This window comes from Colius striatus, chromosome 2 (genome assembly GCF_028858725.1).
Source record: "Colius striatus isolate bColStr4 chromosome 2, bColStr4.1.hap1, whole genome shotgun sequence".
Classification (NCBI taxonomy): Eukaryota; Metazoa; Chordata; class Aves; order Coliiformes; family Coliidae; genus Colius; species Colius striatus.
The window spans coordinates 72798687-72820874 of NC_084760.1; positions in this window are offsets into that span (position 1 = coordinate 72798687).

Genomic DNA, 22188 nt, shown 5'->3' on the forward strand with positions numbered 1-22188 from the left:
GCATAAAGCTAAACAGTATTACAACTTCAAGGTTCATGGTACCTGAAATCTGATATTGCAGCTTCTGTAGTGCCACTCCCAAATCTTAGTGAAGCACAAAGCATTCTTCTCAGGCAGAGCTCTTTGTTTCACGGACCCTGCTCTCTCCTGCTGTTTTGCTTGTAATCTACTACCAGTTATATGCAATTTCTCATAGGTGCTTGTGCCCAAAAATGTATTTATTTCCTAGACATTTGGAAATAAAAATTTACAGTATATTGTGCAACAGTAGATCACATGAAAGGTTATTTTTTCCTACGACCAAATGAGGATTGTAACTTTTTCTAGTATCATAAAAAGGAAAAAAAAAAAACTTAAGAAAACCAAATGCAAAGACAGTAGTCCTGAAGAGAAAACATCATGTGCGTTCATGTTTATATTTCTTCTTTTTCTGTGCATTGCAATTAACAAGAACTGAAAAAAAGATACACATGGAACAAAGCTTATGCCATACGTTTATGATCAGTAAAACGGACATAAACACTAAACTCCATGTCTGTTGCAGAGAAAATGTATTAAACTCTTTTTTTCCTTGTTAGATGGCTTGTAAGATAAACTGATACAAAAATATGTGTAAGTACAAGCATTTATAACTACTTACTGGAGTCATAAAATTTCTATCACTATCTCTTTCCATTCCATATGTATGGAGATACTAATAAATGATCAGTCTAATTAAAAACATGGAAAGATATTTTTAGGCATACTTCTTTAAGAGAAGAGCTTGTATGACTGAAATTGGAGAATGGAGTAAAAAGAATCTCAGAAATACTATAAGTTAGATCTTGTCAATCTGACTGCTCTGTGATTTGTTTGATATTAAGCAAAGAATGGCTCTGGTATTAAAAAAATGTTTGTTTTCTTATGGTAATAATTATACTACTATTATAATTACAGATACTTATGAACGTCATGATGGTTGCACACGTATAAATTGTTTAAATCTAGCATGTCACAGACATTTTAATACTAGTAAGTTTTAGAACTGAATTTTACTAATATGGAGACAGAAGTTTATTTCTTGTTACAGAATATATAGATGAAGTTCACTAAACTGTAGTTCAGCATTCAGTCTTACACTACAAAACTAAAATAGATTCATGAAGCATCATGGGAAACATTTCAGCTCACTTCAGGCATAATTCACTCCAGTGGGTTTTGTAGTAATTTTTCCTTAGTTTCTGAAATAAAAAAACAGCCACCTGAATGCTTTCCTGTAAAAATTAGGATAATATTGACCCCACTGTCCATGGAAATTTTTTCTTGTGCATCTTCTCTTTTTTCCACTAAAAAAGTGAAAAAAAAGGGTGTTGAAAACAATCCCAGGGCTTTCAAAGGCAAGGGAAACCTATGTCAATATTGTTATATAATTTATTTTCACTGTTAGATGAAGAGCACTCCCTGTTAGGAGTTTCCATTCCAAAGACCTTTCCATTACAGTTAAGAAAACTGAAATTCCATTAGAAGTGGTATATTCACATCATCTTCCATTGTTAACAGATAAACAAAAAGTACCCTAAAATAAAGTGACTGGGCAAAATTTCAAACAAAGGTTTTGCTCAAGAGTTGTCAAGAGATTTCAAAAATCTCCAATTCTAATACTCCCATTGACATGTCTATGAGAGAGCATAATGATACGTAGGTTTTTTTCAGTTCCAATAAAGTTATGTAAAGAACTTAATAGACAGGTCTATACATTTGGATATTCATTTTATTATTTCTGTAATTGTGTTTGTTATTATAAAAATAGAAGCAGACACCTTAGCAAAGATGCAGGTCTTCTGTGTAAAGATAATCATACTGGTACAGATCAATCTTCTATAAGGAAATAAAACTAGCACTATAAGTTTTGTTTTGCCAATCCTGTGACCATAATAGGGAGGAACATATAGGGAAAGGAAGTGTGTTTGCTTCTGCTGTGTTAAGCATGAAATATCAGTTTCAGTGGAGGAACTTGAGTCTGAGGGAAAAGTCTTACATTTCTTTTGAGTATAAGATCCATTATTTCCTCTTCTACTTTAGTCATCAGGTCTCTTCCTCCTGCTTTTTACATTGTTGAGTTAGGAAAATAATTCAGAAACTTAAAAGCAGGAGATGCAGGATAAACAAGTTGTATTCTTCAAACTCTTTGTCTGCCTTTGAGTAAACTAATCCTATATGCCTCATTTTTTTCATTTAATCTCTGATTAGAATCCTCTCCTTTCATACCAAATACAAATTATTGAGGCTTGTGATAGCTGACAAGTCTACCTTGAATTCAACACAAGTCAAGACTACTCACTACAGAACTAAAATCCTCATCTCTGACAGAGGCAGAAGAACTCAGGAGTCATAATCTAAATCTTCTTGTATCAAATGCTCAGCCACTACACTTTGTATTATGTTTTCACCAGGGAATAAATATTTAGGATACAGATGAGCACAGTACTGAAAACACATGCTTAATTTGAGGCACATCTCGGTATCACCAGCTAACATGTTTAAAAACAAACATTTGTTACAACACATGTTGAAGAGTTTCGCCTACAGAGGTCCTCTACAGAAAAAAGAAATAAAATCTTCCACTCACTGACTTGGGGAAGGAAGGCTTATGATAGTCTACAAAACTGCATGCTCCTGAGAAACAATTGGAATTAGATGATTCTTTAAATGACAATCTCATTCAATATCTACTTTCCAGAGGTTTTTAATGGTGAAAAATCCACATCCTGATTGATTTTCCAACCATATTTCATTTTCATCTGTAGGTAAATGGCATTAATATTGAACTGCTCTGTACAAGGGTTTTTATCTGTTAGCGTGCTACATTGCTGTACAATTACAAGCTTCTTCACTATTGCCTTAATTTCATAACCTATTATATTCTGGACAGTAACAAATGTCCATTCACCCAGAGATGCAGTTCACTTTTTCTTTTAAATGAGGGTCATGTATATTTCACATCCGTATCATATCAATCACAAAATTTTTATTTATATATTGCTATCTAATTGCATTTAAGAAAATGAAGCAAGTTCAAAGCTGAGTCTAAAGGAAGCAAGATCACTGCCAATGTCCTCCTTTTCTAACCTCTCTATTTTTTTTCTTCCATATAGTCCCTAGACTAGTCCCTAGTCTTTGCTGTAACAATATGAAAATAAAACATGATCATAGATGGATAAAGTTGACAGACTGTAATTCTATCATCTCATGAGTGCTTCGTGCAAGTAAACATATAGTGAAAAGGAAGTACTCATAACTACTCTCTCTCCCCCATATAGTTTTGTGCTGCTTTTGTCCCCACTGTAACTTAAGACGTCTCACAGCAGTCTAAATTATGCTGAACAGTGTCCTGAAAGTGATCTCAGCAAAGAGAGAGAGGTATTTTTTCCTACACTGTAAAATCAAGTTGGAGAGAAACAAGTTCAAAAGCATGAAGTAGCTGAGAGATGCACTCACCCATCCCTAACTGTACTCTCAGTAGTTTAGTAGATTCCAAGAGTTAAAAGCTTCAACCATAGCTGGGCCAAGAACTCCTCTAGAAAATCCACAAAGGAGCAGAGTGATCCAGTGAGCACTGATACATATGAGCTTGGATCACTGATCATACAATTAACACATAAATAGCAGATGATTTTTCGAAGACTCATTTATCAAGGATCAAGGCAAGTTTTGGATACAAAGAGTCCCACTGTATGCAATTTGACTACAAGCTCAACCACTTTAAGCCACAAATATGACAGATGCATGAGTTTTCTTTGAGCTCTCCCTGCTAGGCAGTGTGGCTGCATGGCCATGATCTCCCCTTGATTTGGAAGGCCTCTCAAGGCTGCTCTTTGAGGTAGAGAGGCCTTTTGCCAAACAAATTGTAACTGGACTGCCCACATCCCTCTCCTTGAGCAGGGATGACTCTTGAGGTTTGAGGTTCCTTACCAGAGGCTGAGAGATTCTTCCTTACTCAAGGTGGACAGTCCACTTATTTGCAACAGATCCTTGGTAAGTGTCTGAATCTGTGACCTGATCTAGGTGAACCTGCTTCTGCAGGAGGGTTGGACTAGATGATCTCTAAAGGTCCCTTCCAACCCCTACCATTCTATGATTCTATGGCTGATAGTGTGCTGGATTAATATTAATTAAATCTATATAGCTACTTCTATTAGACAGAAACTGTTGTCCAAACTTGAGACTAATATTGTATCAAGCCACACCTAAGGTCCACCAAGAGTACAGAAAGGAAAGGAGTCCACTCAGAACCTCCTGACTCAATGAGAGGGTCTCCCATACCATTTTGCACCTCTAGTCAAGTTTATATGATTCTAAACTGTTTCTAACTCAATTTTCCTTTGTATGTTTCTTCCATGCAGTAAGTAATAAAGTGAACCTTGCATCAAACACTGTTAAGTCGCACTTTTACAAATTTGTATTAAAATCACTTTCAATAATACCTTTGACAGTGTTTCTCTAAGATCATTTATCTATGACAGCAGCCTAGGAATTCTCTATGATGAAGGAATATCTTACTGAATCACTATTTTAAAATATTCTATTAAGAAAATTGGCACAAATTTGGAGGCTTAATGACTCACTTGAAACTATTTATTGAAAAGAAATGTGTATATCTCAGCTCTGAGTATTATACTGCAGTTCTCATCCAGTAATCTTTAAAGTGCACTTTATTAGCACCACATTAGAATCTTATTAAGCTCTTAAAAAAAAAAAGAGTCAGAAACTAAATCTCTCTCTTTTTTTCTTCTTTTTTGAACCATGATTGCATGACTGTGAGGAAAAGGAGTGAAAATCAAAATAGCAAAAACACTATTCAGCCTTACATCAAGTATCCCATCTCAGTGTACGTTAGAGCAAGGTTGGTTTTGTGATTGAATTCTTTAAACACTGGGAGGCACCAAATATGTGCAGATATTGTTGATATTGTCCCAAATTAATATCATGTGGCATTAGTTTTCTGGAGCTTATCTTCTTGTGGCAAGATAAAATGTGCCAACATAATGAAAACATTAATGTACGCAGCAGCACTGTATGTTCTCAATTAAAGAAGAAATAAAACAAATTTTAAAGAAAGAATGAAAGATGAGCATAAAAAGGAGGATATTCTTACCATGTTTTTCATTGAGGCCAACAGATATTTTTTCTTCAAGTATGTTCATAAAGGTTCTTATGTAGCATGCTATTGCTGCAAAATTAAATCTTTGACAATACATTTATATTTTCTGTGTCTTCTCAGCAGCAGAATATGACATCACTTCTCAACATTTAATATCCATCCTTTTATACAAATAAAAGGCTCTTAAGAATCATAGAGGTGTTTGACATGCTTTATTTTTGATGGATCTTTATGAACACCTGGGTATCATAAACCTGTTTCAACTAAAGACTATTTACTGGTGTCAATATTTGAAAAGAAATCTACTTCATTTTTTTTGTTTGTTTTTTCCTTCCAGGTAGCTTTTAAATCCACAGGCAAATTCAGCAGAAGGGTAATGTTTTCAGAAGGAAAGTTCTGACAAATTCTAGAAAAATCGGTAATTGATTGAAAGAAAAATAACTCATTAGACAGCAATTTTCTGAATGAAAAATGAGGATAAATCAGCTTTTTTTCAACTCCTTGACACCAGAAAGCTACTCTGTCAGTGACTGTATGATAGTAGACTTTTAGGCATGCATTAAATTTTGATAGTCACTGTACCTTTTCTTTTTGCCTAGTGAGTAGGTACACATACCAAAGACGGTATGAGTATTGGTACAATCTGACATTGTTAAGGGGAGAGGTTATAGAAAAGGTTATAGAGTATATGAATAAGACAGACATCATGATTTGCTAATGTCATCACTTTTCTACTTATTGTAAGTCTAAGATAACAAAGTTTATTTACTCTAACACAAAAAAATATGTACTACTGCTTAATTCATTAGAAAACTTGACTGTATCTATATGGTTTGATTGGATGTAATCACACAAAACAAACATTGGTTTAAATCTGTGACTTTATTTTTTAATGAATCTGTTACATCATGGATTAAATTGAAGAAAAATGAAATGCATAGCCAATGTTGTTCACCATTACCATAGACTATTGTTTTTCTCAGTTTCCAAACAGAGGTTCTAGTATTTTCAATTTTTTTTTTCCTGTCTGAGTTTTTTGGCCACTCAAAATTAAATCTGAATAGGATTAGATATTACAAGACTGTCTAGCCATCTGAGCATCAAGCTTATTATAGAGTGAGGTTAGGCACTGGAATGTTGAACATACAAAACAGAATAAATTAGTCCTCTCATTTCTCGTTAATTAAAAGATCTTATTAATAATTTCCCAATCAATCTTGTCTTCTGTTCTATCCCCTTCATTCAACTGCTTCTGTATTTTCCACTCATTCTTAATTATGTTACTCCTTAGACCATTTATTCGTTGGTAGAATAACCTCTCGGGAAACACAAAAGGTGACACATTCATAGAATCATAGAATCATTTTAGTTAGAAATCACTCAGTACTTGGGAGAAGAGATCAACTCCCACTTCACTAGAGCCTTCTGTCAAGGAGTTGTAGAGAGTGATCATGTCTCGCCTCAGCCTCCTCATCTTCAAGCTAAACATCCCCAGCTCGCTCAGCCACTCCTCATCAGACTTGTTCTTCAGACTCTTCACCAGCTTCGTTGCCCGTCTCTGGGCACACTCCAGCACCTCACTATCCTAATTGTAGTGAGGGGCTCAGAACTGAACACAACATTCAAGGCGTGGCCTCACCAGTGCTGAGTACAGGGCACTCCTTCAATACCTTGTAAAAAAACCCCATAAGTATTTCAAGTTTTTCCAGTTCTAAAGTCCACATACAATGTAGAAGGTTTCATTTTCCTTTCTGGTGTATATGGATTTCTTATCAGAAGTGGCAGGAGCAGTTATGAAAACTTCTTGGAAACCAGAGAAGGGAGCTTAGCTTAAGTCAGTACAGGGAAAACAGCTGCTTCAATGAAACTCCAGAACTAATGTAAGGGGTTCTGGATTGAACATGAGCAACAGCAATTATCGAAGCAAAAATAAGGAAGAGAGCTAATGACAGACAGAAGTCATTCTCCTTCCTCATATGCTGAACATAAGGTGATTTTAGACATCAGGCATATGGAGAAAAAAAGAAAATAGACAGGAGACTCACCTGGACATGTTCCTATGCAACCTGATCTAGGCTGACCTGCTTCTGCAGGTGGGTTGGACTAAATGATCTCTAAAGGTCCCTTCCAACCCGACCATTCTATGATTCTATGAAAACAGAAGGCAGAAATAGATAATCAAAAGAAGATAAATGAGAAAGGAAAGAGAATAGAAAATCAGATAAAAACTGAGAGATTATTTCACATATCATAATAATGGATAAGGACAGCTAAAACTATTTACAATTGGTTGAGTTTGAGTTCTTCAACTATCTGACACTCAGATAGTATCCCTCTAGTAATCTGATATTGTGCCTCATCTGCAAAAGTAGAGCACCTAATACATCCCAAGTCTACTGAAAGCCGCAGCTACTGTCCATCACATATTCATGCTCAAAAAATGTACCCATGGAGTGTCTCTTTCAAATAATAAAATACAGACCTTAAGAGTAATGCTATATATTAAGATTAAATTCAAGTACAAATAAAGAAAACTCCTTCATGATGCCTTCCACCTTCTGATAGTGACAGGCCTGAAGAAACAATGAGTAAATAAAACCCATTCAGCTCTTGACGTGGCTCTACCAAACAACACTATTGTTTATTATTTACCCGACCTAGGAGAAAAAGGTCCTAAAAGAACACTAACATTAAAACAGCCTTGCTTCTTAAATTATTAATCATTAACATTTTAAAAGGAGTTGGGAAAAAAACCTGCAATTATTTCTCTTCTACATTCAGATTCACTTTCTGTAACAAACATTAACATGTAATTATATCAGAAAGCAACCTCTGACTGGTAAATTCCTGACGAATGAGGCCTCTTAAAATTTTAGCCAGCTTAATGTACCTATATTTTTCAATATATTATGTAGGACAGCAGTTACTTGTAGTATCTATCTCTGCTCATATTTTTCTTTGCCATTCTTATTTTGTCTTCTTAGGTAAACGGAAAGTGGCCCTTCAATGAATGCTTCTTTTTTTTTTACTGTCAGTCTTGATTTATACTTTGGTTGTACCAGCAAAAAGAAATCAGTGAATAAAAAAATGGCTTTTTTACACTCAGCAAATCATAACTCTATATACTATAATTCATGTTTAGTATAAACACACATTATTTACTTTTCCCATCCTTCCAAGCACAAATGTTTAAATTAATCAGGTCTAAATCTGCATTTTCATATCAATGATGTCTAAACTTACAAAACATTTTCCTTCTAAACTTTTATGTAGTTATTTGATTTCAAACTTTGTGAACAATCTGGACACATAAACAAAAATCACTTTAACACTTGAAAGTCCATACTTACCAGCTTTTATGCTCTGTTCAGATCTGGAGGGCATTGCATACATGTACACATTGATGTATAAGATGATAATTCTATTTAAACCAGCTTTAGGTTTTCTTTCGCTTTTTAAGAAATTTTGCGGTCACAAAGTTGTTATTAGCAAGCATGTCTTTTCACATTTTAGCATTAAGTAACAGATGAGGTCTTGTATTGGAATCTTACTTACATATTTCCAACACTCCTCACAGTCTTTGTATTCATCCAAAGGCTGTAGACTGGCTTTATTGCTGTTGTTTTGCTTCATGTGCCTAGGTCTTTGTTATGCTATTTTAGAGAAACATTAAATTTTTACAAAGTTCATAGTGGTTTATTTAAAATATACTGACATTCTGCTTTCCCAAAGCAATTTATATCAAATATATTAGTCTTTTATATTTTAAATTAAGACTTGTCAATATTTTTATTGTGTATCTTTCATTCCCTACACAGTTCACTGGATGCCAAAATAAAGCTCTGAACCGAGTTTTTGCCTTTCTGAACATTTGTGTACTCAGTCACAAAGCTTCCCCTAGAGAAATATTAACACAGCATCTATATTTATGGCTTATCACATATAAGGCTTCTAACGAGGCAGATATTTAGTGGGAAGTACAAAGACAACTGCATCCTCCATAAAGCACAACCCATTTTACAGTCTCTCATGCAGTCTCAACAGAGGTCAGACAGCTGCAGAACTCTTTTCCACTGCTGCATTCAGATCACACCTGCATCTTCACTGCTCTTTGTAACGGCTCCCATGTGTATTAGCACTGAAAGATGGCTAAACCCTCCTTAGGCTGCCTATTTGCCTCATTCTCTGTCTGATGCGAGAGGAAGCGCTGCTGTAGTCTATTGTATCCCTAGGCCTCATTTCATCCCTTCTTTAGCTCCAAATGAATAAACACTACAAGTGAGTGAGTGACTAGAAAGCAGTGGCCAAACACAAAAGAGAAAACAAGGCAACAGTGCTTACAGCTGCCACTCTACCCTCAGCATGAATGGAGGGAGATAGAAGAGTGCTTGGGCCTGGAGATCTGACAACCATTAGCCTTCAGCCATTGGCCATCAACCACTGGCATTACAGCTTATACCTTTTTCTCTGTGAACATGAAAATGAATCCATGCTTCTAGTTGTGAACCTATCTATGCCTGTATCTGGAGGCGATGGAGGATAAAACTATACCTCAGAAAGCTGCAGATATCACATGATTGTACTCATTTGCCTCAGAAGGTTGTTGACAGGTTATATTTATTAATTTTTGTATGAATCATAATGTTACTAAATTGATATAGCTGTATGAAAGCCTACCAGTGAACAAAAATAAGTAAGAACATTTCTTCTCCCTAACTCACCATCTGCCACAAGCTTATGATACCTTCAGATTACTGCAGGCGGTTAAGGCATGTTTCCATAGACTAGTCTCACTGTTTCCGTGAATTTTCTTTAGTGTAATAAATTAATATTGTGTTAATACAGTCCTGGAGAACCATCCTATGTTTGATTCTGTTAACTACTTCTGCGAGGTTTTCTAATTGCATTTTTTACAAATTATTAAATCCACAACTCCGTGGACTTATTAACAGAAATTACCTAAACGTTGGTACTACTGGTAGGTATTTTCTGAGTTGGTACTCAGTGTGACTAGCATAACTACATAAAGTCAGACCAAATTCAGGAGTAACTCCAATTGAAACCAAGGACAGATGTCTCAGGAGCAGCAGAAGAACAAGGAAAGCCAATATACCACTTCTCAACGGTGCTTCTCCACCCTCCATATACTTTCAGCTCAGTGACTACATTTATGTTTGTTGTAGCTGTAAATAGATTTCTCACCCATGAACTTGACCAATCCTCCTATAAATTTACATAGACTTCTAGCACCAAAATAACCTCTAACTGCTTAGGTACCCACTGCATAAAAAGTCACCTTTTGTGCTTCAGAACAGATTCCTTATGTTTCTTCTCATGCCATGTTTTGTACACAAATGATAAATACTTATGTTTCCTACAATGTATCATTCAGTCATTTCCAATACGTAGATCTTCCACGTCTTGTACTTTCTTTTTGCCCTTCTTCAAATCTCTGCCCTTGCATCCTTTTTGAGATGAAGGAAAGAGGGGAATGCCTTACAGGAGAAGAGGCACAAGTGTACCATGGATGCACACCATGTCAGAGACACGTTCCTAAAAATTCCTAGTGTTTGATTTAGAGACAATCACACATCGTCTTGACACCTTCTATCATAATCCCTAGATCTTTTTCCTGAAAATAAAAGGTTATATGTGGAATGCTTTTGAATCATTTTGTATTTATTTCTATTGAATTTTATCTGTTATGCCTACTAACTAGCTCTAGGAATTGCAAGAAAGTTAAGCTAACCACAGGTTAGAAACCTAGATATCTAAGTTAATGAAAAAAACATCAACACCTTGTAGCAACAGCAATGAAAACTGATGTCATGTTGTCTTACTTCTGAAGTGTTGATTTAGATTTTGCATTCCAAAGGCAGAAACAGACTGTCACTGAGGTACTTGGTCCAGGCTAACAATACTTCTTGACACAAAAAGGATACACAGTGTTCTGACACTGGTTTTCTAAGTTATTTTATTTCTCGTTACAGGAAAAATTGTGTCCTGTATATATTTCATGTAAAAATGAGACTTCATTTATGCAACAGCAAGTACTGGACTTACACATGGATTTTTTTTATAACTGCATAAACCTATCATCGGTAAAGTATAAAAATAAAAGAAAACTTCTACAGATTTTCATTTGATTTAAATACAAATTTTAAAAAATCTGGTCTAGATTCACTAAGCTTGTCAAGCTACAGCATGTGTGAGAAACATTACAAGAGATAAGACTCAGCAATTGTATAGTCTAATGTTTGCATAAAAGAACTCAATGAAACAAATTACAAACTGCAAAAGAAAAGTCAATTCCAAGCTGCCTGTAACTTGTATTTTATTGACTAGATTTATTCTGACATAAGTAAGTTACATCACTTTTCTTAAATCATTTGCTTATATTAACCAAGATGTTGAATTGGTTTTATGTAAATATTTAAACATTTGTGTATGAGTAGATTTGCTGAGGATTATGTGAGTTTGTAGGAATCAAACACTTAGAATTTTCATACATCAGCTTTTCTTCCTTTTACATAGGCCCAGACTTATGTACTTTATTGTACCTTTTTTGTTAGTCTTTCAGTTACCACGTTGCTTGTTCTCTTGAGCTTCAACATGGGCAGGCAATTTTACAACAGCTTCCCTTTTTAGTACAGTCAGTTACAGTAAATGAGACAGCTAAACTTTTAGAATCCAAACATTTTCTTACAATTCTATTATATCAGCAGTGAGTTTGGACACCAAAAATTTACAGTATTAGGGTACACAGAAGAAAGGAGAAACTTACTCAGGTTTGACTAGGTTCTGAAGCAAATACACACATTGTTATCTGTTATTCTTATTCCTAAGAAGTTATAGCTTATTTTGGGCTTTTCTTGAGTATGTAAATTTTTTGCATTTAAAAAAAATAAAAATAATTAAAATTATTACAAAAACAAATATTTTTTCCAATTTTTAGAAATACTATCCAGCAAAAGAAAGTTCAACCAAGATTTCCATTGTATTATGGATTCTCATATTAAATTAAAGGTCTATATTCAAGGATTGCTTTTTCCAAGCTCAGTATCAGACTATCCCAGCAGGTAGGAAATCAAACAAGGTAGCCAGGAGAACTGTGTGGTTAAATAAGGAACTGTTGGGCAAAGTGGAAGAAGAGAGTGTATAGATTATGGAAGGAAGGGGTGGCCACTTGGGATGAATATAAGACTGTTGTCAGAGAATCTAGGGAGGGAAGTAGGAAAGCTAAAGCCTCATTGACATTATATCTTGCAAGAAAAGTCAAGGAAAACAAGAAGGGCTTCTTCAAATGTGGACAAAACTAACACTAGAGGCAGTGTAGGCCCACTGTTGAATGAGGCGGGTGCCCTGGTGACAGAGGATACAGAGAAGGCAGAGTTACTGAATGTCTTCTTGTCCTCTGTCTTTACTGCTGGATACTGTCCTCAGGAGCCCCAGATTCCAGAGGAAGTCAGGTGAAAGGAGGAGTTTTGTTCGGTTGATGGGGGCTAGGTTAAGGATCAGTTGAGTGGTCTGGATGTACATAAATATATGGGCTCTGATGGGATGCACCGGTGGATGCTAAGGTATCTGGCAGAAGTCACTGCTAAATCGCTTTCCTTCAGTAAGTCATGGAGAACAGGAGAGGTTCCTGAAGACTGGAGGAGAGCAAATGTCACTCCAGTCTTCAAAAAGGGCAAGAAGGAGGAACTGGGTAACTACACACCACTCAGCCTCACCTGCATCCCTGGAAAGGTGATAGAACAAATTGGATGATGACAACAGACTGGGAGGACTGGCTGATTCCTCAGAAGTCTGTGCTGCCATTCAGTGGGATCTCAACCGGCTTAAGAGTTGAGCAGGGAAAAAACTCATGAGGTTCAACAAGGACAAGTGCACCTGGGGAGGAACAACGCCATGCACCAGTACAGGCTGAGGATTGACCCACTGGAGAGCAACTCTGCAGAGAGAGACCTGAAAGTCCTGGTTGACAATAAACTAAACACGAGCCAGCAATGTGTCCTCATGGCCAAGAAGGCCAGTGGCATCCTGGAGTGTATTAGAAGGACTGTGGCCAGCAGGTTGTGAGAGGTTCTCCTCCCTCTCTACTCTGCCCTCATGAGACCGCATCTGGAGCATTGTCTCCAGTTCTGGACCCTTCTGTTCAAGAAGGAGGGAGATGCTGGAGAGAGTTCAGTGCAGGGCCACAAAGATGATGGAGTGGAGCATCTCCCTTATGAGGAAAGGCTGAGGGAGCTGGTGATCCTAGTAGGAGTGGAAATCATCTTTGGCCTCACTATGGCCACTAGTGTAGAATAAGCTACAGAGAACACAGTAAAGGCCCTTAAGAGGTTGTTCAGAACACTCCCTCTTCCTGCAGACTGGGTTCATTTAAAACTCAATTTTCATGGATGCGTATACTCAGGGACTCACCTAGAGGGCCATTAATTACTGATTCTACAGCCTACTTGCTCTCATCACAGCACTTGGGTGGTTTTGGTCCCTACTGTTGGGAATATCAACTCAAAACCTACACTGCAACAAAGTCTATGTGTTGGTCCAGCCTGCAACTAAACATAAAAACTGTTGGATTTTGCTAATCTTTATCCTGGGCAGCCTGTGCCAGGGCTCCCTCACCCTCACAGTGAAATAGTTTTTTTCTTATATTTAAGTGGAACTTTTTGTGTTCCAGCTCTATACCATTACCTCTTGTCTTGTTGCTAGCTGCTATAGAAAAAAGAGATGTCCCAACCTCCTGACACCCACCTTTTAAATATTTATAAATGTTAATAATCTAGTTGGATTAATAATCGAAAACAGAATCTCCTCTTCTCTAGACTAAACAGCCCCAGCTCCCACAGCCTTTCCTCAAATGAAAGATGTTCCAGTCCCCTGATCATCTTGGTGGCCCTGCGCTGGACTCTCTCCAGCACTTCCCTTTCCCTTTTGAGCTGAGGAGCCCAGAACTGGACACAGGACTCCAGATGAGGCCTCATCAGGACAGAGTAGAGAGGGAGAAGAACCTTCCTTGACCTGCTGACCTCACTCTTCCTGATGCATCCCAGGATGCCATTGGCCTTCTTGGCCACGAGGGCACATTGCTGGCTCATATTTAGCTTATTATCAATCAGGACTCCCAAGTCTCTCTCTGCAGAGCTGATCTTCAGAAGTTCGACCCCCAGCCTGTACTGGTGCATGGGGTTGTTCCTTCCCAGCTGCAGGACTCTGCACTTGTCCTTGTTGAATCTCAGGAGGTTCTTCTCTGCCCAGTTCTCAAGCCGGTCGAGATCTCACTGAATGGCAGCACAGCCTTCTGGGGAATCAGCCAGTCCTCCCAGTTTGGTGGCATCAGAGAACTTGCTGAGGGTACACTCTATCCCCTCATCCAGGTTGTTGATGAAAACGTTTAACAAGACTGGCCCCAGAACCGGTGGAACTCCACTGGTTAGTCCCTGTGGAACTCCACTGACCACAGGCCTCAAACTCAATTCTATGCTGTCGATCACCACCCTCTGGGCTCTGTCATTCAGACAGCTCTTGATCCACCCCACTGTCCACTCATCCAAGCCACACTGCTTGTGCTTTCTGATGAGGATGTTATGGGAGACAGTGTCAAAAGCCTTGCTGAAATCAAGGTAGATGACATCCACTGCTCTCCCCTCATCTAGCCAGCCGGTTATGCAACCATAGAAGGATATCAGGTTGGTCAAACAGGGTTTCCCCTTGGTGAAGCCATGTTGACTCCCCCTGATAACCACCTTATCCTTCATATGTTCAGTGATAACATTCAGGATGAGTTGTTCCATCACCTTTCCAGGGATGGAGGTGAGGCTGACCAGCCTGTAGTTTCCTGGGTCATCCTTCTTGCCCTTTTTGAAGACTGGAGTGACATTGGCCTTTCTCCAGTTCTCAGGCACCTCATCTATACTCCATGATTGTTCAAAAATGATGGAGAGAGGCTTAGCAATCACATCAGCCAGCTCCCTCAGCACTCTAGGATGCATCCCATCAGGATCCATTGACTTAGGAGCCTTAAGCTTGGCCAATAAGTCTGTAACCTCTTCCTCTTCCACCCAGGGCAAGTCCTCTGCTGTCCTGGCCATCCTGTTATCCTTGCCAGACTGGGCTTTCCAAGCGCCGGCCATGACCATAAAGATGGAAGCAAAGAAGACATTCAGTACTTCAGGCTTGTCTGCATCCTCAGACACCATCGCACCCTCAGCGTTTAGCAGCAGGATCACATTCCCCCTTGCCATCCTTCTGCTGTTGATGTACTTGAAAAATGCCTTATTACTGTCCTTAACTTCCCTGGCTAAATTTAATTCTAAAAGGTCTCTAGCCTTCCTAGTTGCACCCCTGCATGCTCTGGCAATGTTCCTATACTTTTCCCAAGAAGACAGTCCCTGTTTCCACCTCTCATAGATGGCTGCTTTCTGCCTGAGTTGTCCCAACAGATCCTTGCGCATCCATGGAGGCCTCCTACCTCCTTTTCCTCCTTTCTTGAGCATTGGGACACACTGATCCTGGGCTTGGAGGAAGTGGTAATTGAAGACTGACCAGCTCTCATTGGCACTTCTGTCTTCTAGAATCATATCCCATGAGATCCATCCAAGTAGATCTTTGAAGAGGCCAAAGTCGGCTTGCCTGAAATCCAGGGTCACTGTCCTGCTTTGTGTTCTGCCTCTTCTACACTGAACCTTGATCTCTACCATCTCATGGTCACTCCACCTGAGGTTGCCTCCAACTTTCACATCCCCAGCCAGGCTCTCCTTATTCGTCAGTACCAGGTCCTGCAGCACACCCTCCTTGTTGGTTCCTCGATCACCTGCAACAGGAAGTTGTCGTCAGCAATCTGTAGGAACTTCCTGGACTGCGTGTGCTTGGCTGTGTGGCTATCCCAGCAAATATCAGGGTGGTTGAAGTCCCCCATGAGGACCAGGGACTGTGATCTTGAGGCAGCTCTCAGCTGTTTGTCGAAGGCCTCATCCACATCCTCCTCCTGATCAGGTGGCCTGTAGCAAACTCCTACAACAATATCACCTGCCTTGCCCTGCCCATTAATTTTTACCCATAAGCACTCTACCCGCTCCTCATCCCCACCCAGGCACAGTTCACTACACATTAATTGCTCCCTCACATAGAGAGCAACTCCACCTCCATGCCTTGTCAGTCTGTCTTTCCTGAACAATACATAGCCCTCCATGGCTGTGCTCCAGTTGTGGCAACTGTCTCACCATGTCTCTGTGACCGCAATGAGGTTGTAGCCCTGCATCTGCACCCACATCTCCAGTTCCTCCTGCTTATTCCCCAGGCTGCGTGCATTGGTGTAGAGGCAGTGCAGGGGCTTACTCAAACACACAGGTTTCCCTGGATGGGTACAGGAGGTTCCTCCCCGGTTTGGCTCTTTCTCAGGGTGATCAGTCTTCCATATCTCAGCCCAGTGTGCAGATGAATGGCAATTATCATTGCATTCCCTGTCCTGACCTGTTTCCCAATTAGAGGGGACAGCTTGTTCTGTTTTGCTTCTCTCCCCACATCCCAAGTCCCTTAGTTTAAAGACCTCTTTATTAAATTTACTAGTCTACTCCCAAATAATCCAGTGCCTTTACGAGAGAGATGAATCCCATCCCGTCCTATCAAGTTGTAGTCCCCAAGGAAGGATCCATTGTCAAAGTACCCAAAGCCTTACCACCAGCACCAGCTTCTCAGCCAGGAGCTCACTTGACTGATTTTTCCATTGCAAACTCATTCACTTCTACTTCTATCTATATATGAACATGAGACTCAACCATAAACTTTATCCTCAGATTTGATTTGTACCTTACCATGCTAATGATAGGGACTTCACCCATTCTGTCACTGGTCCTACACTTAACTATCTAGGTCTTACTGGAACCTGAAACATAATGCAAGTCTTGGCACAAAGTTCAGGCAAAATCTTTCCCTTAACCGAAATCCAGCAACAGGTAGCTGTCACAGGGTACTGGTACACTGTCAGCCACAGCAGACAATCTAGCTCAGCAAGCCTTGAAGAAACTTGAAACAATTTTTATCAGTTACACTAAGCACATCTCTGTCTGTACAAGTAGTGTGTACTTCTACACCTGTCTGATCAACAAATACCCAGGAGTTTCTCAGTATCATACTTTTGCCATGGGGAATCTGATAGGTTCTCCAGTCTAACTTGTACTCTACCTTTTTCCATCCTGGCCTATCTTAGACACAGTGTTACCTTGGAAGAGAAAGCTTTCAGCCATGGAGTTATAGTACCATTTTTCATTGTTTTCCTATGTATCTTGTAGGATTTAATGACTAACCTTAACAGTATTCCCAGAATTGTTTTGTTGGTTTCAGCAACTTTATGTCTTGCAGTGTTTAGCCATAAACATAAATTCAGTCCTTGCTGTTCTAACCTCAACCTTTAGCCTTGGACACAACCTATCTTACACCTGACCTGCATGGACACAGAATTACTACTGCTGGAGAACCAGCATCCTTACATAGAACATTTAACCTTGAACTACTTGTTCAGCTCATGCTGTAAGAAATATGTGTTCTTTAGGTTGGCTTACAGTCAAAATTCAGTCTAGAACGAAGTGCTGTCCTCAAACTTAAGTGCTGTCATCATGAATACTGCAGCATCTAACTAGGATATATTTTCACTGTGTATAGGACAGTTCAAGGCAGTATCAAGTAGAAATGCTAGATTTGGGTGGACCAATGTTTGCAGTTTTAGAGTCTGCCACTTCAGGCTATGAAAAAGTTATCTCTACATAATTTGGCTACCTAAATCTAAGGTATGTGATATTCCTTCCAAGCACAGGACTATGAAACCCTGATCTCACTTCCAAACTTAAATACTATCAGATCATTTGAACAGCAATGAGTCTTCTGAATACAGTGACAAAATATGTCAGTGATGGCAGTCAGATTTTATAGCAGATTAGTACCAAGAGATAAATTCTTTTCTGGCTATCTGGCAGATTTTCTGCAAGGCACACCAATTAGCGAGCTATGTGGATTTCTGCAGTGGAGAGCACTAAGATCCACTAGTGAAACTGCTTTGTGTTTGAAAAATAATTGAAGAACCACTTGGAAAACACAGTGGATATGGCGCTGCAAAAGAGTGCTTAGGATTAGGAGTGGTCAAAGGAGGAAGATCTCAGCTCCAATCTCTTCTCTAAAGATTGTTCGTGCATTTTATCCTACAACTATTTCATATATAAGCTCCTGAAACAAACAGCAGGACTCATATCTTCCTCTCATCAAGAAAAATATGAGGCTAGAGGAACATGCACGAATTACTTCCTTCTACACTTAAAAGAAAACAGTGAACATCTTTCTTTACTAGCTGATCAAACAGGATAATTAGATCTCATAGCAGTCCCCAAAAGAGAAAGTATATATATCTTTAGGCTATATATATAAAATAAAGAAAATGGTGAAACTCAATGATATCTTCAGTCACAAACAGAATCCAATTCATCAGGTTTTTCATTAAGCACAATCAGTTAATTTATCTCATCCTAGAAAATTCTAGTAAGAGTGAGGAGGAGGACAGGTATGGTTTGGGATTCAAAGTGACTCATTGAGGCCAGTGGACCCCTTGAGTACTTTCTGGCTCCAGTGGAGACTCCAGTTCCATTCTGTAGTAAGAACAATAGATGGCAGCTACAACCCAAATATATTGGACTGTGAGACCACTGCAGAGAAGAACCACTTATGTCAGTAGTGGGCATAGTGACTACTATTTCAAGGGTTCTTGGTCACAGGTTGCAGCCAGTGGAGAAAGCATAATCAATTGCAGACATGACTAGCTGAGAGCATAGACACAAGTTGTAGGGTTCATAGTATGAGACATATTTAGATTTTGAAAGAAAGCAGCTGCAAACTACATTTAAAGAAAAATTACTTTACACAAGTAAACAAAATTAGACCAGAGAGTATACCAGACTTTCTAGATTGCTTTTTAATTCCAATGGAACAACTGAAGTCAACAAACCTGAATCATTTGCTAAAAGCAGGCACCATATGCAACAATTTTCCAGATTTATGATCTCTACTTTTTAAATGAGAAACCAAATTAGCCAAATTACTGAAAGAACTGAGGAAAAAAGCAAAACAAACAAATAAGTAATTGCTTACATGCATGCATTCCTTGCCCATCAATAGCAGCTCTGAAACTGTGGACTAGATAATGTAAACATTATACTCAGGCATAGGTTTATGCACATTAGTCATAGTGAAAACAATGGAATTTTGTCTGAGTAGTTCCTGTACTGTTTTGAGGACCCATGAGTAAAAATGACTGCTATACCAAAGTCAGGAAAAGACATTTATTTTCATACTCCTGTGTCTTCCCGAGTAAGGAAAAGGAAAATACATAAAACAGATTAGAATTTAACTGTGAAAACATGCTTTTCAGTCTTAGCAATGAATTAGCTGAACTAATTATGGTAAATTCCACATTGCTAATGCAGAAATTCGGAAGCAAAAGATATTATAGTACTCCCGATGTCAGGTTAAAAGAGTATAAGCTTTGAGTGGACACAAATGCATTTCTCTCAGTAATGGTTTTCCAGATTAATACAGACTTTGATTCTACAAGGACTTGCATTTTTTTTCATTTGTGAGAACAAGCAGTTGAAGTAAATCTACTGAAATGAGATGCAGTATTTGCTTAGAACTTTGCCCTGATTGATAGTAGACGATGTAATGGTCATAAAGAGTTTTAAATCAAAGGAATGGGAGGATATATTTTAACTGGGTACACAGCAAAGAGAACAATATCAGTGAGTGTGGGTAATTAATATTAAAATAGTTTATCAGAATCAGGTAGTAAAAATCTGACTGCATTATCTCAATGTCTTGTAAAGGAACAAACAACTTATTAAATCTGTTTTTACTATACTTCCATTAATAGAATGAGTGATTCAAACTGGGTTTCTTCTGTTTCAGAGCTGAAAGGACAGAGAATCAGTCTGTCTATCTTTTAGAATATTATATTTCAAAAAGTAGTAAATTCAGATGTACATATTTGGAGCGGTTAATATAATTCACACTGTTTATGAGTCTAGAAAATTGCCTTCCAAAACTTTGTTCTATCAAAACATGTTCCATCAAGATGATAATGAAGGTGTCACAATTAATCATAGAAGGAATAAAACCAATTTACAGGGAAATGCAAAACAATAACATCCTAAGCACTGGGATTATGCTGATTGATGTGGTTATGAGACTTACAAAAATGTCCAGATCCTACTGAAAAATTGCCATTCATTTCTACTATTAAGTTGAAAGAAAAAATAATAGGGGCTCCGTCCCTGATAAGCAAATGGAATTCTCTAAAACTCATGCCCTTAATACAAAGCAACATCCACTGAGATCATGGTGAAAAAACCAATTTCTTTGCTGATTTTGACCTATGTTGAGAAGTATATGGATCCATAAAATAGAGAACAAAACAGGGACATTGCTAACCTGCATTCTATTCCAAGCTCCCACACAAATCTCCTGTATGACTTTGGATAACTCACACCACATGTCTTTCATTCCCTTATGAACACTTTGCCTGTCAGATAGCCGTCCCTGTGAGACAAAGGCTTTTATTGTGTGTTTGTACAGCACACAGTGCAACAATGTCAGAGCTTAAATTAAAGTCTCTAGGTACAATAAATAAATATGGGCATGTTCAGCAAAAATAAGATAAACAAGAAATGAGATTGTACATGATATTATGATAAAAAAAAATGCACTGTTTGAATTTGACACCATCCAGGTGATAAATGTAACACTGAGCAGAGATACATAACGTAGATTTGATTCTTGCTGTTGACACCAAAATTAAAGTAGAGGGCGAGTTTAGGATTTTTGTAAGACAAATTCTGCCTTGCAAAACGTAATTGAATCTATTGTAGCAATTATTTTTAAATGGAGAGTCACAATTTTCCCTTTGATAATTATGTTGCAATATATGAAGGAGATTTGAATAACAATTCACATAATTGTCCTTTCACAGGACTGACAGTTGCTAGTACAGCTGACAGTTATATGAGTGAAAACAGGAAACTTGTGAGATATGGCAGGTTCCAGTAGCTAGTTACTAGCTGCTACTCCTCCTCTTAAGACTTGCCTGGTTTATCGTAACTGTTATTGCAATATATGATTAATGATATTATAGTAATAGATAATAATATATCGGATATGTAATTATTATTAATATTTCTTTCTAAAAAGAGTGGCAAGATCACTCTTCAAATAGCACAAGGAGAATAAGTTCTAACTTTTTTGAGGATGGCTTCATTGCATCAGAGAAGTAAAGTTCTTACTCTCGTTTTTCATCACTGTTAGTTGATCTCTCAGGTTTCCTGGGCCTAAATTAGCCAGCGTTTGGAGATAAGAATCTGACCTTTTTTTTTTTTTTTTTCCTTAAAGGGAAGTCTAAGCAATGAACAACATATCTGAAGAGTTTGAGTTAAGCTGTACTGCTGAAGATAGTGTCTCATACTGCAACAGGTGAGTTTTCCTTACGTACTTAAGGTTTCTTGCTCATTTGGAATAGAATCATCAAACCATTTTGGTTGGAAAAGACCTTTGAGATCATCAAGTCAAACCACTAACCTCACAATGCCAGGCCCATCACTAAAACATGTCCCTCAGCACCTCACCTATGCATCTTTTAAATATCTCCAGGATATCTCTACCACCTTCAATATGTAATCCAGAAATATAGAAATATAGGAATTTTCCCATGCTTTACTACTGACCAGTCTAACAATTCTGTGAGTTCTCAGAGGATTAGTGAAGGCAAGATGATTTACAGAAAGAGACCTGCAGGTCCTGGTGGACATTGGGTTAAACACGGTGCCCTGTGGCAAACAAGGCCAACAATTTCTTGGGCTACATTAGGAGGAGCATTGCCAGAAGGTGGAGGGAGGCGATCCTTTGTACTCTACACTGTTGGAGCCACATTTGGAGTATTGTGTTCAGGTCTGGGTTCCCAGTGCAAGAGAGATAAGGAACTAGTGGAGAAATTCAAGCAGAGAGCCACAAAT